The sequence below is a fragment of the Homarus americanus genome, unplaced genomic scaffold (assembly GCF_018991925.1).
Source record: "Homarus americanus isolate GMGI-L3 unplaced genomic scaffold, GMGI_Hamer_2.0 scaffold39155, whole genome shotgun sequence".
Taxonomy (NCBI): Eukaryota; Metazoa; Arthropoda; class Malacostraca; order Decapoda; family Nephropidae; genus Homarus; species Homarus americanus.
Window position 1 is genome coordinate 6,291,063 of NW_024737042.1, and position 18,416 is coordinate 6,309,478.

The 18,416-nt window shown below is 47.5% G+C and overlaps 1 protein-coding gene across 1 annotated transcript in view; it reads left to right on the forward strand.

The window, feature by feature from the left end:
* The first annotated feature begins 2,847 nt into the window (after window positions 1-2,847).
* LOC121872632 (extensin-like) overlaps window positions 2,848-18,416 on the forward strand; it is a 66,694-nt gene continuing 51,125 nt past the window's right edge. The window contains exon 1 of the mRNA XM_042375549.1: window positions 2,848-2,893. The gene's annotated coding sequence lies outside the window, so the exon portion shown is untranslated. The remainder of the gene's footprint in view (window positions 2,894-18,416) is intronic.

Here is an 18,416-nt window from a genome sequence, read left to right on the forward strand (position 1 = left end):
GAGAGAGCACCGTAATAATGATGGTGCAGGGAGGAGAGCCGTAATAGTGATGGTACGGGAGAGCGCCGTAATAATGATGGTGCGGGAGGAAGCGCCGTAATAGTGATGGTACGGGAGAGCGCCGTAATAATGATGGTGCAGGGAGAGAGCGCGATAATAGTGATGGTGCAGGGAGGAGAGCACCGTAATAGTGATGGTACAGGAGCGCCGTAATAATGATGGTGCAGGGAGGAGAGCGCCATAATAGTGATGGTGCAGGGAGGAGAGCACCGTAATAGTGATGGTACAAGGAGGAGAACGTCATAATAGTGATGGTACAAGGAGAACGTCATAATAGTGATGGTACAGGGAGAGCGCCGTAATAATGATGGTGAGGGGAGAAGCGCCATAATAGTGATGGTACAAGGAGAACGTCATAATAGTGATGGTACAAGGAGGAGAACGTCATAATAGTGATGGTGCAGGGAGGAAGCGCCGTAATAGTGATGGTGCGGGAGAGAGCGCCGTAATAATGATGGTGCAGGAGAGAGCGCCATAATAGTGATGGTGCAGGGAGGAGGCGCCGTAATAATGATGGTGCAGGAGGAAGCGCCATAATAGTGATGGTGCAGGAGGAGAGCGCCATAATAGTGATGGTGCAGGGAGAGAGCGCCGTAATAATGATGGTGCGGGAGGAAGCGCCATAATAGTGATGGTGCAGGGAGGAGAGCGCCGTAATAATGATGGTGCAGGGAGGAGAGCGCCATAATAGTGATGGTGCAGGGAGAGGCGCCATAATAGTGATGGTACAGGAGAGCGCCGTAATAATGATGGTGCGGGAGGCGCCATAATAGTGATGGTGCAGGGAGAGCGCCGTAATAATGATGGTGCAGGGAGAGAGCGCCATAATAGTGATGGTGCAGGGAGGAAACACCGTAATAGTGATGGTACAAGGAGGAGAACGTCATAATAGTGATGGTACAAGGAGAACGCCATAATAGTGATGGTGCAGGGAGGAGAGCGCCGTAATAATGATGGTGCGAGAGGAGAGCGCCGTAATAGTGATGGTGCAGGGAGGAGAGCACCGTAATAGTGATGGTGCAGGAGGAGAGCGCCGTAATAGTGATGGTACAGGGGGAGAGCACCATAATAGTGAAGGTACATGAGGAGAGCACCATAATAGCGATGATGCAGGCAGGAGAGCACCATAATAGTGATGGTACAGAGAGAGAGCACCATAATAGTAATGGTACGGGAGGAGAGCGCCGTAATAGTGATGGTACAGGGGAGAGCGCCATAATAGTGATGGTGCAGGGAGGAAGCACCCATAGTGGGTGGTTCAGGCAGGAGAGCGCCGTAATAGTGATGGTACAGGAGGAGAGCACCATAATAGTGATGGTACAGAGAGAGCACCATAATAGTGATGGTGGAGGGAGAAGCGCCGTAATAGTGATGGTGCAGGGAGGCGCCATAATAGTGATGGTGCGGGGAGAGCACCATAATAGTGATGGTTCAGGCAGGAGAGCGCCGTAATAGTGATGGTACAGGGAGGAGAGCGCCGTAATAGTGATGGTGCGGGAGGAGACACCGTAATAGTGATGGTGCAGGAGGAGAGCACCGTAATAGTGATGGTGCGGAGGGCACCGTAATAGTGATGGTGCAGGGAGGAGAGCACCATAATAGTAATGGTTCGGCAGGAGAGCGCCGTAATAGTGATGGTACAGGGGAGAGAGCGCCGTAATAGTGATGGTACAGGGGGGAGAGCACCATAATAGTGATGGTACAGGGAGAGCACCATAATAGTGATGGTACAGAGAGGAAGCGCCGTAATAGTGATGGTACGGGGAGGAGAGCGCCGTAATAGTGCGGGTAAGGGTTGACTTGTGTCGTCTGGGTATTGGTATTCAGAGGTCATCACCACCGCTTTTGTACCCTCCCACTCCTCCTTCCCTCTATCCTCACCTACCACCACAACCACTGTTATACTACTACTAGCTCCTTGTTCCAAAACTTCCATTCACATCTGCCACACCGAGTAAACCACCCACCTTACCTATCCACTAAACAGAGGTTGATTATTTAAGTCGGAATCGCAGCAGTAAAACGGTGTGTTTGTGTGTGTGTGGGAATGACTGTGAGATGGAGGTTAGGATGGCTGGGGTGGACAGGTTGGTGTGGCTTCCCGCTGGTACAATTTGTGTTCCTCGCACCTTACTGCCTTGCCTGGCTACCTTCCTACCTAACTACCCACCCACTGCCCGCCCTCACCCACATGTTGATGCACTCTCACGCCTTCTCCCGGTCCTCCTAGGTTATTCTGGGACTACTGGTGTCAGGTCTTGTCTTCACACATCAAACTTTACTTGTTCAGGTGCCACCGTGATGTCAGTGCCTCAGGTAGACCACACACCTGGGCCATACATCACCATCCTCTAGGGACTCCGGCGTGTATAACAACTGTGGCACAAATGTACATTACGTGTTGTGTATAACAGCTTCTAATTTATGTATTTGTTATTTTACAGAGGCATAACATTACCAGCCACATTTCAGATGCAACTAAAGTCAGGACACTGTAGGAGGCTTACCTAGTTGTGTACACTATACTATAATAAATATGATGCTGGTAATCTTTTCGGCTCACTGTTTCTTAGTGTTTACCGGCATAATTATATGAGAAATACTTCCCTTGGCAGGAAGCATCAAATATATTTTATTTGTTTCTTAAAATGTTTTTATTAGTAGTATTGTATATACGGTGCTGTGTGTGTACAGTGTAGTGTAGTCCGTGGTAACCAGAGTGTTGTGTGTGTTAACAGAGAGTGAAGGAGGGAAGGAGCTGCCGACACGCGCCCACAGCAACGAGCCAGAGACCGCTTCCTCTCGCCCGCCCACCGCACAGGACCACCCCCAGGTCAGTACCTCCTGTAGATCTGTTCCTCATCGTGCACCACTTCTCACCAAGCTACACTTTACCATACTACACCACCTCCCACTATACTACAACCCCTCACTACACTACACACACCATATTTACACCAGCTCATGCAGTACCACCTCACCATACCCTCACCCCCCACACACACTCTGCCAATTTCATATGCCATTGAATCTATCATTGAAGACTTGTGGCACCATCTTTTTTACTTCTTAAATAAATCAAGACAGAAGGTCAGAACACAATCATAGGTCGATGCCGCGGATTCACTCTACCTGCAGTACTGACGATCCTGAACAAGGTTGAGTGTAACTAAGACGAATCGTAACATAATCTAACCTCAGCGACCAACACGCTGCAGCTGGGTCGCCCTCCTCACCTCACCCAGCTATCGAGTCAGCTGTCAATCGTCGTACTGGTGCTGTAATATTCAATATGTATAGATGGTAGTTTTGACTGTGACCTGAATACTTAACTCACTACTAGATAATATTTTTAGCTTTTGTGCGTCAGTGGTTATTAATAGCTCTGTTATCTCATGTTTTACACGACAGTATAATAACATGTTTAGCATCAACTTCGGGAAAACACGACGCGCCATTGTCCATCCACTAAACACGGCCGTTTTAGTCTACACTCCCATTAGTTAACCTGTACATTACTAAGCTTAGGACGTGTAAGCCGGGATAAGTGTTATTAACGACATATAACATCGTGCAGCAGAATGTTACTGGCATATTAGTAAGACGAAATAAGAAGTATGTGAGGAGAGAAATAGTGTGTGTGTGTGTGAGGGTTGGGGGTAATCTTTACCTTCAAGTCTAATGTGCCTCTTAACAGGTAGTGAGGCCTATGAAACTCACTTTCACTAATATAAGCGCTTGTTTTCCTGTTATTTTACTCACACACACACCCTATTCCAACCAGCGGGAACACACACACACACACACACACACACACACACACACACACACACACTCTGGTGCTGTGTAGGTCATTGATAAATATTTACAGTTGGTGTCTGGCAAAGGATAACAGCCTTCAGGTACCACTGGTGGGAGCCTCCCTCCCCTGCCTCCGTCACCATCTATAATAATATTCTCACTAGTTAAATGTGTAACCCTACAGTCTAATATAGCCCTACACAGTCTAGTATAACCCTACAGTCTAATATAACCCTACAGTCATATAACCCTACAGTCTAATATAACCCTACAGTCTAATATACACAGTGTCTAATATAACCTATACAGTTTAATAAATCCTAATCTAATATAGCCCCACCCAGTCTAATGTATCCATACACAGTTTGAAATATATCGCCACAGTCTAATATATCATTCTTAACAATATATCTACAGTTTACTACGTATATCTTTTCACAGTTTGAAATATCCTACATAGACTGGAAATATCCCTACAGTGGAAATATCCAAACACGGTCTGGAAATATCCCTACAGTCAGGAAATATCCATAAACGGTCTTAAATATCCCACAGTCTGTAAATATCCCTACAGTCTGGAAATATCCTACAGTCTGGAAATATCCTCAGTCTGGAAATTCCCCAGTCTAATATCCTACAGTCTGGAAATATCCCTACACAGTCTGGAAATATTTCTATTGTCTGGAAATAATAATAATAATAATAATAATAATAATAATAATATCTTTACGTAACTTAGAAAAATACACATAAAGACTTGTGGTTTAACGATGCAACTTTCAACTAGTGATCAAAATGGCGTCGGAAGTGCACAGAGACTCTACTGCACTCAGAGCCGTTTGAAACTACCGACCGTCGCTCACACTAACTCAAACACAAAGATTTCATTATCGTGGGGGATTCAGACCACTTGGATAAATTACGTTTTTGGTTATTTCGGGGGTGCTGCGGTTATTGATGTGCGTATAATAATATATAATAATAATAATAATGGACGTTTGCTGTTATTTGATGCGCGGGTGATTGACGTTTGCTGTAATTTGATGTGCGTTTGAATGATGTTTGCGGTTATTTGATGTGTGGGTAATTGACGTTTGCAGTTATTGATGTTAAGGTTATTTGATGTGTGAGTATTGACGTTGCGGTTTCTTGGTATGCGGACAATAAACATTTGCAGTTATTTGCTATGCGGGTAATTGACGTTTGCGGGTACTTGTTGCGATAATAGTAATAGTAGACGTTGGTGGTAATTTGAAATGCGGATAGTTGCCGTTTGCTGTTATCTGATGTGCTTACAAAGTTCCTTGATATTTTATGCTCACTGCACTTCATCCCTTAACACACACACACACAGGTAAGTACACCATATTTTCTCCACCTAACAGTATTCTTCCCGTCTCCCGCGACACCTTCTACGTGCTGCCAGTGCTGTATAATACATCACAGACGGCGCTGCCTTCTTTACATTCTGCCTACAATTCTGGTAACTGCTGAAATTGTGAGGAATACAGTTATGTGCGGCAAATGTTGGTGTACGTATTGAGAATGTTTTTGCATGTGAAACTTCCTCAAAGGACGCGTGTAAACCCACGACAAGGGAATTTATAAACACCCAGTACAGTGCTACACATTCTTGATCTTCGTGAAAACCTTGAGCAGATTTCTACACAAAAGTTTTGATTACAAAGTGAAAGTTAGCTCTTTTATGTCAGTTTCATAATATTCTAGATTATACATAATGTTGAGATCGTAAATTTCTATAATATTTCATGGTCTGGATAAACGTCGAATAATTTATACAAATTATAATATTTTACGCCGAGAATAAAACTCCAAAAATTTTTTTAGTTAAAGTTTACATCACTGACATTTTGACTAAGACAAATCGGAAAATCTCTTCGACATTTCACGTTTCAGATAAAACAGAAAATGGTCACTTTTAACATGTACAAATAAATGGAACGTCACGCTACAGATTTTACCTCGGCAGTGAGTCAACGCAACCTGAAAAAATTTGCACTTGTAACTGGACTGTCAAAATATTGGTGCTCATGCTCCACGCCACAAAAAGACGCTGGGTTTAAAGGCCAAAGCAGCAAGAAACCATAAGGTCTGCTTGTCATTGGCCAGTTGGAGGATTTACGTGTGTTTGGGTGCGGGGAGATGTGTACCTCGGCCCCAGCTCGCCGTAGGGTCGGTGTGAGTCATCTCGGCCCACATCACAAGCACTCCCTCATATTACGCACAAAAACGTCGTTTCAAGATCTCATTAAACACTCAGAGCGTCTCCTGGTGTTTAAGTATCGAGTTATAAATTACTTTCCATTTGGGTTTATATAATGTCTACTGTGGTGACACTCCGTTCCTGTCTTTATCACCCAGGAAAAATGAACGAGGTACTGCTTATGTAAGTGTGTGTGTGTGTGTGTGTGTGTGTGTGTGTGTGTGTGTGTGTGTGTGTGTGTGTGTGTGTGTGTGTGTGTGTGTGTGTGTGTGTGTGTGTGTGTGTGTAACCGCTAGTGATTCACTCATCTGGAGTCGTTTATGAATCAATAAGAACGTTGTAGTACACATCTGAAGTGTTGGTATCTGACGTGTCCGACCTTAACATTTATGTTTTGAGAAACAAGTGGTGACCTTCTAAGATTAAACAAGTCCAGTACACACAACTCATAAACTCATCACTCACCCCGGTTGAACACAGGACAAGTGCAGCAGAGGACATCATCGACTCATATCATCAAGAGCGATGACTCCGGACAAAGGCACTTGTAGTTGTGACGTCAATGTGAGCCGTGTAGGTGTGACGTGAGCAAGGTGTAGTGTCCATGAGGCGCCTCCTCCTCCCACCCTCTCCCCTGGCGTGAGGAAGGAGGTGTGGCAGCCGCCATGACATGAACCATTTCTCCCAGGGTGACTCACGCCTCCAGCCAACACAGTGGGGCGTGAACGGCAACACTTCTTGCTTCAAACATTGTTCACATACTCACACACGTTACAATGGGCCGACTCTCATTCTCCTGTGCTGTTAGTGAGACTGATAACTACCGTCCACCACACTGTTAGCACAACACGCGGCTGAAACTCACGTTCACAGGCAAGAGGTGACGTGGGTGTTCGGTGTGATTTATTACTTTCTAGCATGTATGGAGTGTGAAGATGGTACACACAAAAACCTGGAGGGAGAGAGAGTGTGTGTGTGTGTGTGTGTGTGTGTGTGTGTGTGTGTGTGTCTTGGCAATAATTTCCGTCGTCGGGGCTGGAGTGGGTGGCATGTTTTGACGGGGCTGGTGACGTCACTCCGGAAATACCTAGTCGACCACTAGTGGGAGCCCTGTCGACGGAGCTCAGGCCTCTCCCACCTGCTGGGCTCTGCCACAAGGCTAATGTTGGCCCTCTACTGCCATTATACGGCTACTGTGGAGGCTGGCTGGTGGTGGTCAAGGCGGTGCTCAGTTACACGGCTGCACCACCACTTGCTGTGCCCAGGGCTTGCGTGGGCCGACCGAGCATGATGTGCTAGGGGCAAACACCGTCGTAATTACCATCTTTGACCTACCAAGCTACTGTTCGTTTCAGATTGCCCACTGATAACTCCTTGGGTCACCCGCCACTGTGGGAATTTTAACATGCAGACGGGTTGGCGGGTGAGGGAGGGAAACGGCGGGGTAGTGGGCGGGGAATTTATAGCCTTCGTGTGTACGTGCGGACAAGCCAATAATTGTCTTCAGTGGGGGAAGAGTTAAGTAACACTGGGCCAGGTGGTGCTGGTGATCACCAGGCAGCTGGTTCATACATGGTGAAGCATGAGGTGCACCATCCACGCAACTGTGGTGAGATGTGGTAGAGCCAATATGATGGTGCAGCCTCGCTGTGGTAGTAACCGTGGTGGAAGGGGGAGCAGTGCAGCCGTGGGTGAGTGTATGAGAGGCGGCGGGTCGCTGGGCCCATCAACCTGCGCGTTATCCTGGGTGTTAATTTGCTGCGGGCCACGATGTTGTTATGGTGTCTAGACGCGACGCACTCTATGCCTCGGCTGCCTCACGTCCAGGCACCCGCCCCCCCACACACTCAACACCGCAAAATATTATGAAATTAGAGAGCCAGCGATCATCATTTGTCAGACTGAAGTGTGAGGGAGGCAGCCGCTCTCATAGAACTACCGTGTTTTCACAGAATATTTTACACGACAGCTGTGTAACTTTAATAATCCTACTCACTCTTACAACACACTAACTCTCACCACTCGCACTACCCCCCCACACACACACACGTCGTCGTCAGGTGATCGAGTGGAGGAGGTAGTCCATGACGGTCCTCCAAGGTTGGGTAACACAGTAATGCCGAAACAAACTCTCACGACGTTGGCTAAACAACCCTGAGATCAAGGAAATTCCACCATCTTCAGTAAAATCAGGGACGTGAGGCGTGAGTCAAGTTGGTGAGAACATTGTGAGTTAAGTATTACTGGGGACCGTCTACTTAACTCACCTGCAGGAGAGCAAACAGTTCCTCCTCTGTGTCTCTCTCCCTGATCCTTCGTCATGTATCTCCTGGTTATCTTCCATAAATAACTTAACTCGTTAATATATATATTCTCCGCCTTGACTTCTTCTCTTGGCCTTTCTTACTCCTCTTTATTTACTGTCCTCACTATCCCCTTACAGCCCCTCTTTCTCTTCTCCTTCACCACCTCCGTCTTTCATCTCCTTGTGCCTTGTAGCTCACTTCCACTCCCCTTCACCCCCCCCGAGCATTAGTCATAACCACTGATGTGAGAGAAACCAACTTTCGCCTCGGTGCTGCGACGTTTCAATGTTATTACCCAGAAAATGTCTCCTTGAGGCCCCGGCACAGAGACCATTGTCGTCCCCCACTCATTACCCCCTTTTCATTCCCATTTAATATCCCGTCCTCTCCCTCCCACCTAGTCCCTTCCCTCTCCTCCTACCTCTCTTCTTCCCCTTACCCGTCCCTTAGTACACTCTTCCCTATCATCCCACTCAGTCCCCTTTACTCCCTCCTCCTCCGGCGTCAACAATACCCTCCCGCCCGCTGTATATTGAAAAACAAACAAACAAACAAACAAACGGAAACATCAGATAATTCTCAATGTCTTTAATGGAGAGAGAGAGGTTGTATATTGAAACATACCAAGACTTAGTGCGCGGTGTTCGTAACCCCGATAGAGGAAGCGTTTGAATTTAGCACAGCAGCGACTTGGTGTTTACCATTGTTCGTATACCTACAGTCTCTACACAGGAGTCTAAGTTGTTTATATACCTGGACTGTCTTTTGTACATTCATTGTTTACCTACACCTGTATACATTGTATTCCCTCACCATGTACACGGTGAGCCAATTTGAACTTATCTGAATTTTTTTTTTTTTTACTGAGTTGCTATCTTCTTGTCAATCTATCAGTCAGTCAGTTTATCCATCAATTTACTAATCAATCTACATATCCATCCATCTATCCATCTATAAATCTACTTATCCACCCCTCGGCGTGACGTCACTCCCAGAACGAGCCGTAACCACCGTCTTCCTCCCCTAACACACTATGGCCCCACAAGTTGAGTTTTACTGTACATAGTTTCCTGTCTGTTGTGCCGCAGTATAATAGTTACCTTGTGTAATACTGAGACTTGTTCAGTGTCTGTATCTGTGACTCACAACAATAACCTGACTTGTCCACAACGAGAGAGAGCTGTGATCACTGGGGTTGTCACAGGGCACCACGTCAGGTGAACCAGGGCGTGAGTGTCTCTTTCAGTGTTGCGCTTACAGCTCTCCCACCACTCCCTCCTCATTCCTCTCTCCTGTCCCTCTCCCGGGCACATAATGTTCCCGCCTCAGGCCTGACCATGGGTTCCTAAGGCTAGTACGCTAATTGTTTTAATCTGATAGACGAGAGGGTGCAGGTACTGGCTAATTTAAAAGATATGGCACAGATGGCGTCGAAATGTGTAAGTACCGTAAGTGCAGTCGCAATGCGTTCAGTTACTGGATCCTAGTAGGGATGGAGAGATGTCTGAGGAGGGAGGTGTCACGCGTTCACCGACACCTCTTGTTTGTCACACTGAGGCGTGACAGTCACAACACTGACGTACACCGTTTTGTCAAGTTAATAAACACTACATTTTCGACGGTTGCCGCGAGGGAGCCACCTGGTCCCCCCCTCACTTATTATGTCTATTATTTTTATACAACTAACATAACAGTTTACAGCTGGTGCTCCACTGTCCGGGACTCTTACTGGTGCTCCACTTCGGGACTCTTACTGGTGCTCCACTGTCCGGGACTCTTACTGGTGCTCCACTGTCCGGGACTCTTACTGGTGCTCCACTGTCCGGAACTCTTGCTGGTAAACTACTAACACTGCAGAGTTTAAGGAGAATAGTCTCAGCACTTCAGCTAACGATCAGACTTTACTGTTTCAGTCTCAAGTGAATTAATTTGTGATAATTTAACCTGATGTGTGATACCAGAAGGATCCTCACTACCATGGCTGTCAACAGAATATCATGACTATACTAACAGCCAGGATCTTTGTGAACTTTCTTTCTGAGGTGCGGCGGCCGAGTGGGTACAGCATTCACCTTCTGTCCTTAGAGCCGTTAATTCTTGTCTGGTTTACTCCAATTTACCAGCTGCCAATCACATTCGTTCCTTGAGTTCCAAAGGGAAGTATACAGTGTGCTGTATCCACACTGCCCCTAACAAGGCTGCGAGATCCCACTTTTACTTTCAAGTTTTGTCTTTCAAGTGGAGTTGACAGTTTATACTTTCTAACTACAACAGAGCTATTCCGTGTTAATATGACGCGGGCTCGTCCTGACAGCCACACACCTTGGTCTTACACCCAGCCTGAACACACCTACTGATGGTCACCTCCACCCTCCTCACACGTGCATGTCCAGTCCTGGTTAAGTTTACTATGTGGGTTGTGAGACATGTCAGTGTGGTCACCGGTGTAGTGAGGACATGTCGCCATCTGGAGGACGGCTCTACCAGTACACACACACACACACACACACACACACACACACACACACACACACACACACACACACACACACACACACACACACACACACACACACACACACACACACACACACCTCTCTGTATCACAATACAAAGCAACATTTTCGACAAAGACAAACACAAGACTAAGCTGAGGTGAATTCCAACACACAGACCGCCTCACCAAGATGAACTGTCCCCATTAACATTCTCTTCTGACAGAAATACCAATGGAAAATGTATAACTAAATGGTGTGGCCGGCATAGTAAATGAGGGAACTAATCTGTAATTGTGAGGGGGATGAGACGGCACGAGCTACCGATGCACAGGTCGATGGTTGCATGTGCGGGCGGCACTGGTGAGGGGGCAGTGGTAGAAGGGAAGGGTAGGTTGGAGCGAATGCGAGGTGGGAAGGAGGAAGGGAGAAGAGGTGTTGGTAGTGAAAGGGAGGAGGGAGTCTGGAGAGGGAGGGAGAGAGAAGGAGGAAGGAATGCTGGAGAGAGGAGGGAGAGAAAGGAGGAGGGAGTTGCTGGAGAGGGAGGGAGGGAAAGGTGATGGAAGAAGGGGGGCGATGACGTAGTACCTGAGAGGGAGGGAGGGAGAATGTGTCAGGCAAGTTGAGCATTACAGGTAATCGATGGCACTACAAGCAGAGATATGAAATGTTTCAACACGAGGCGGTGCCAAGAGTAGCATGAGGCAAACACGCAGGCAGTGCCACACCGCGCATACATGCACCAGGGTCACCCCCAACTATGAGTTATGGCCCTGTACTCCCAGGTACCTCCACCACTACCTACCTCCACCACTACCACCCCTACCTACCTCCACCACCACTACTTACCACTACTACTGTGCCTCACCCACCACCTACCTCACCACCCACCACCACTACCTACCTGCACCACCACTACCTACCTCCACCACCCATCACCACTACCTACATCCACTACCACCACCACTACCTACCTCCACCACTCCACCACCACCATCTCTACCACCACCCATCACCACTATCTCTACCACCACCCATCACTATCCCCACCACCCTGCCTTCATCACCACTACCCACCACGGCACTACATCCACCACCACTAAGTGACGCTGGATCATGCAGTCAGCTGTAGCACCGTCAGGAAATGCCATCGCGTCAGTCACACTCCACAGCTAACACTCGCCACGCACCATAAAGTCTGCATCGCTAGTTCTTCTCATGGCTGCCACCCACCTCATCCACCCACCACTCCACCCACCCTCACTCTAGTACTTGTGGGGTTCGCCTCCCAACACACTACCTCCTACACAAGCACAGGTGGTAGCTGTCAGTAAAACCTCAAAACCTAGGTACATAACACCACCACACATACACCTGCCAGTCAAAGCCATCCACCACTTAACAGAGGTCAGCTGTGGTGGGAGGGCTGTGTGGGGAGGGCTGTGTGAGTGGGAGGGAGCTATGTGTGTGTGGGGGAGATGTGTGGTGAGGAGCTGTGTGTGTGGGGGAAGGTGGTGAGGGGCTGTGTGTGGGGGGAAGATGTGTGGTGAGGGAAGCTGTGTGTGGGGGGAGATGTGGTGAGGGGCTGGTGTTGTGGGGGAAATGTGGTGGTGAGGGGAGCTGTGTGTGGGGAGATGTGTGGTGAGGGCTGTGTGGGGGGGAGATGTGTGGTGAGGCTGTGTGGTGTGTGGGAGATGTGTGTGGGGGAGATGTGTGTGTGTGGGAGGAGATGTGGGAGATGTGGTGAGGGAGCTGTGTGTGGGGAGATGTGGTGAGGGAGCTGTGTGTGGGGGGGAGCTGTGGTGGGAGGGAGCTGTGTGTGTGGGGGGAGATGTGTGGTAGGTGGGCTGTGTGTGGGAGATGTGTGGGGGGGAGATGTGGTGAGGGGCTGTGTGTGTGGGGGGGGGCTGTGTGGGTGGGAGGAGGCTGTGTGTGTGGGAGGGAGATGTGTGGTGGGAGGGGCTGTGTGTGTGGGGGAGATGTGGTGAGGGGCTGTATGGTGGGAGGGAGCTGTGTTGTGGGGGAGCTGTGGTGGGGGAAGGCAGCTGTGTTGTGGTGGGGGGCTGTGCGTGGGGAGAGCTGTGTGTGTGTGTGTGTGTGTGTGGTGGAGGGCTGTGTGTGTGTGGGGGGGGAGTTGTGTGTGTGTGGGAGGGAGCTGTGTGTGTGTGGGGAGGAGCTGTGTGTGTGTGGGAGGAGCTGTGTGTGTGTGGGGGGAGCTGTCAGTCCGTGTAACCTTACCTTCTCAACGTTTGTCGTCAGTTTAGAATACCTAATAACAAAACTGTGTAATTATTGTTGTCAGCCCAGTGTCAGGGATTGTTGTTGGGTGTATCAGGGGTTGTTCTTGTCAGCCCAGTGTCAGGGATTGTCCTCAACCCAGTGTCAGGATTGTTGTTGTCAGCCCGGTGTCAGGGGTGTTGTTATCAGATGTCAGTTGCTGTCAGCAAGGTGTCAGTTGTTGTCACCCCAGCCACGAATATATTTACCACCTAATGAATAATATAATTCTCTCAAAAAATGAGTCATAGGAAATAATTCACATACTCATAAAAAAATTTTCCGCCTCATGTTGTTGACGAAAACCAAAAGATAAACAAGTTGAGTTATGTTGTGGTTGATAAGACAGCTGTTACTTTACAATATTTTACATAAAGATTTAAAGATGTGAAGTAACGAGTGATGGTAACTGTGGGGGATCCAAGCCTCTGTCACAACCAATCATGTCTGTCTGTTTGTATGTTACGGTTTCTGTCTGTTACGATGGCTGTCTCTCTCTTATTTTCTGTCTGTTACGCTGTCTGTCTGTCTATTACGGTGTCTGAATGATAAAGTTACCACCACATTATCAAGAACCCCACCTGAGTAAGGTACATTAATGAAAGTTGAACCAGAAATACAAAAATAATGTATGGATCTTGGGAAAACAATACTAAGTGATCAGGAGGCCACGAGAGAGAGAGAGAGAGAGAGAGAGAGAGAGAGAGAGAGAGAGAGAGAGAGAGAGAGAAGACTGTCTCCGCCACAAGATGAACCAACCTTGATGTCACGTCAAATTACTGTATTATGATCATTTCTTGAGCACACACATATATTCTCCCTTGACCTTACACTCTCACCCCCATGTCTTCCACTGAAGGAGAAAAATTACCTTAGCAGCACCAACCTTGAAGGTCTAACTCCGAGGCCAACATAACAAGAGGGAAACATGTCTGGTATAATGCATTTTTTCCTGGTGCGATGGTGACGGTGATGGTGTGGTGGTGATGGTGTGGTGTTGATGGTAGTGGTGGTGATGATAGTGTGGTGGTGGATAGTGTGGTGGTGATGGTGATGGTGATAGTGTGGTGGTGATGGTGATGGTGGTGGTGATAGTGTGGTGGTGATAGTTTGGTGGTGGTAAGACCCACCTCAGCAGCAGCAGTACTGATTCGCCGTTTCCCAACACGAGGTAAATGCACCTGTAGTTTCCGGGGTACAGGAGGGTGACACAGCCAAGGTGGCTACAGGAGGGGAACACAGCCAATGGTAGGTACAGGAGGTGACAGCCTGGGGGGTACAGGAGGGAACAGCCAAGGTGGCTCAGGGAGTACAGGAGGAGACACAGCCAATGGTAGGTACAGGAGGTGACAGCCTGGGGGTACAGGAGGGAGACACAGCCAAGGTGGCTCAGGAGGGAGACACAGCCAATGGTGTCAGGAGGGTGACAGCCTAGGGGGTACAGGAGGGACACAGCCAATGGTGGGTACAGGAGACAGGTGGTGGGTGGGGGTGGGGGGGGTGGGGAGGAGAAGGGTGACAGCCAAGGCGGGTACAGGAGGTGACACAGCCAAGGGCAGGTACAGGAGGTGACACAGCCAAGGGAGGTACAGAAGGGTGACACAGCCAAGGCGGGTACAGGAGGGTGACAGCCAGGGGGAAGGAGGGGGGGAGGTACAGAGGGGGGGGTGAGGGTGACACAGTCAAGCGGGGAGGGGGGTGTGCAGGGCTTCGTCACCATAAATTCCAACAAGCAATTAGACCAGCGATGGGGTGGAATGACATCTTTCAGCGTCAGTCACAACGTCAGAAACCACTGCTTGTGCGTCGGAATTTAAGGCTGACATACTTTTAAGTCAGGGCAATGTCAGTATCATCAATCGTCTTCGTATGTCAATCTCAGGGTTGACATACTGGCGTGTCACCAGAGTCAGGAAGTGTACATTTGTGTGCCAGATTTATGGCTGACAGTCCCTAAGCGTCAGTCCAGTGTCAGGAAATACCAATCATGGCTCGCTCAAGCTATGGGCCGGTGTAAGGTCTGCTGGTGGTATGTGGTGGTAGTAGTAGTGGTGGTAGTGATGGTGGTGGTAACAGAGACGAATAGTAGTGATGAAGACAGTGGCAGAGATGGTGGTAGGTAGTGGTGGTAGCAGAGATGGTGGTAGGTAGTGGTGGTGAGATGGTGGTAGGTAGTGGTGGTAGCAGAGATGGTGGTAGGTAGTGGTGGGTAGCAGAGATGGTGGTAGGTAGCGGTGGTAGCAGAGATGGTGGTAGGTAGTGGTGGTAGCAGAGATGGTGGTAGGTAGTGGTGGTAGCAGAGATGGTGGTAGGTAGTGGTGGTAGAGATGGTGGTGGTGTGGTGGGTGGTGGTGGTGGTGGTGGGTGGTGGTAGGTACTGGTGGTAGCAGAGATGGTGGTGGTAGTGGTGGAGGTTAGAGGCCAAGACACAACAACACAAACTACTTTAGGTTATAACATGAGGTTGTAAGTGGAAGTTTCAGGTAATTTAATTGATTGTAGTAGTAAGTGGCAAGAGGATGTGGTCATAAGTGGCACAATAACTGGTGGTAAGTGGCACGGCGACTGCAATAATGCGATTAATGGATAATTTCTCTTATATCCGAGAGAAAGTGTGTTGACATGATGGAGACCAACAGCGTTACTCACCAGCCTCGCCGCGCGGCCAGTGGGAGGCGGACATCTTGTAGAAAATAATAATAATAATAATAATAATAATAGTGATAAAATTACTACTACTACTGCTAATAATAATAATAATAATAATAATAATAATAATAATAATAATAATAATAGTAATAATAACAACAGCAAAAGAACAACTACAACATCATTATTTACATAGATTCGAAGGTTCGGGTATAAAGCATCCATACAATTGACCCTCTAACCTCCCCCAACTCACACATTATTCCACCAAGACCAGGAAACTCTGTCATGTTATACTGATGAAAGATTAGAAAGTGTTGCGAGGAAGGAGGATGTATGACCCACATTATTCACCTTGGTAATGTTCAAGGAATATAATTATGTAACTAAGGATTTTATACAATGTCTAAAAGGTTCACGAATTTCTTATAATTGTTGTGGCTTAGCTAACCAATATTATAATACCCAGCTTAATATGTTAATGGTTAGGTTAGTTAAGCTGACGGTTTGCAGCGATTACAAAAAATACAATCCTGAATATTTTAAGGATTACAGTACGTGAAATCTAGTGTTTATTTTAAGGATTCCTGTAACATATTCGGGCGGTGAAGTGTATGAAGTGACATTTTAGAGAGAACACACCAAAATAAACTCAAGGTCAACTGCTGTGCAAATATAGACTTCAAACAAGACAAATACAAAGATTACTTTACATTCACAACGGGGAGGGGGTGAAAGGTGGAGGGGAGGGTGAACACATATCTGTTATTTGAGTCATACAAGTTTGGAATTCTTCGATGATCTTTTGTTTGTCCGTCTAAATCTCAACATCCATCACGGTTGACAGCTGGATGGCTCACTGACGCACCACCTACGTCCACCTGTTTACTTAGCCAGAATAATACTCATAAAAGTGAACAACAGCAATACTGACATGTTGAGACTTATCGAGTGGTGTAGCTCTCTTGAAGGCCTCCTGATAAACACTGTATTACATTCATCATAAGAAATTTATTATGATCTGGAATACAATAACTTTTATGGTGTTAGTAAATACATATACATTCAGAGGTCTTACAGTAGCAGGATGGCCTCATGACGTCACTGTCTCGTGGAGGAGGTGAAGGCAGAAGCTAAAATGGAATGTGTTGAATATTTTTCCCTGTATGACGATAATCCGGATATTCATGGTGTGTCTTCCAGCCTAAGGTGTAGAAGCCTTCAGGTGTGACACGCACGCACGCACACACACACACACACACACACACACACACACACACACACACACACACACACACACAGCAACATCTCACATATTAACATATTGACTCCAACGATAACAAAAAAAACGAAAATAAAAGTAGTCGAAATGCTTCTGTTTTTATCAAAGGTCGTAAAATAGCTGGTCGTCGTAGTCGATTCCTTACCTGGTTTTTACCTGTCGTGGATTAATTCTGTGGCGGTTGTAGTTGTGGTTATGAAAGCCTGGATGCCGACCATACCTGACGGAACCGTAAAGTTGATGTGTGTATAATGCACAATAGACTGTTGCACTGTAGCGATCGATATCTTCACCGAGGCGATATAGAAACCTGGATCATCAACCGAGGAATTGGTATGCACACACACACACACACACACACGCACGCACGCACGCACGCGCATACATCAAATGCTAAGTGTCTCATCTCCGAACTAAAAAAAAAAAAAAAAAAAGATAATAATAATAATAATGTTTCACACGACGAACAAACGTCTCACCCCACAGCCGTAACTAGTATGTAACAGGGTGACATTCCTCCCCACACACCAACATAAATTACGTGTCATCCATAAACCTAAACCTGGACACAACACAGCACCAGGAACACACGACGGGCCATGACAACAATAGGAAATACGTATAATATTAATACAACACTGGCGGGGTGATGACTAACACATTGAAAGGAAGGGATAAAATAGTTATATGAATCATCACTACCGCAGTTGTAAACATACGTGGATTAGACACAGACTGATAATCCGGACTGTAGTGTGTGTGTGTGTGTGAGGAGTGACACTGGAAATGCCACACTCGTGATGGGGACGGACGTCGTGTTTACAACCCTACCCCCTCAGGAAGGCCTTATAGCCCAACCCCTCTCATTGACGTCACCAACGACGGTTATGGTTGGGAGTTCTTGGAAGCCCTATTGCAACCGGTTTGTGGTTCACCTTGACCAGCTGTAGGGCCGTGTACTTGACACCTGGGAGGGCGTTTGTCAGTGCTTGTGGGTGTTTGTTCTGTAGGAGTTTTGCTGCTGTTACACCCTCAATAGATGAGTACAGGGAAGGTCACACAGGAAAGTTACACAGGGAGGGCAGACAGAGAAGAACACACAGGGAAGAACGCAGGAGGGGCACGGAGGGCACAGGGAAGAACACGGGAGGGTCACACAGGGAGGGGCACAGTGAAAGTTAGGGAGGGGCACACAGGGGGTTACAGGAGAAACACACAGGGAGGGGCACACAGGTAGGGAGGCTGAAGAATACTAGAGGAAGGATTTTGGAATGACCGAGACCGAGACAGACCCGTGACTCATAGGGCGAAGTCACCTGGTG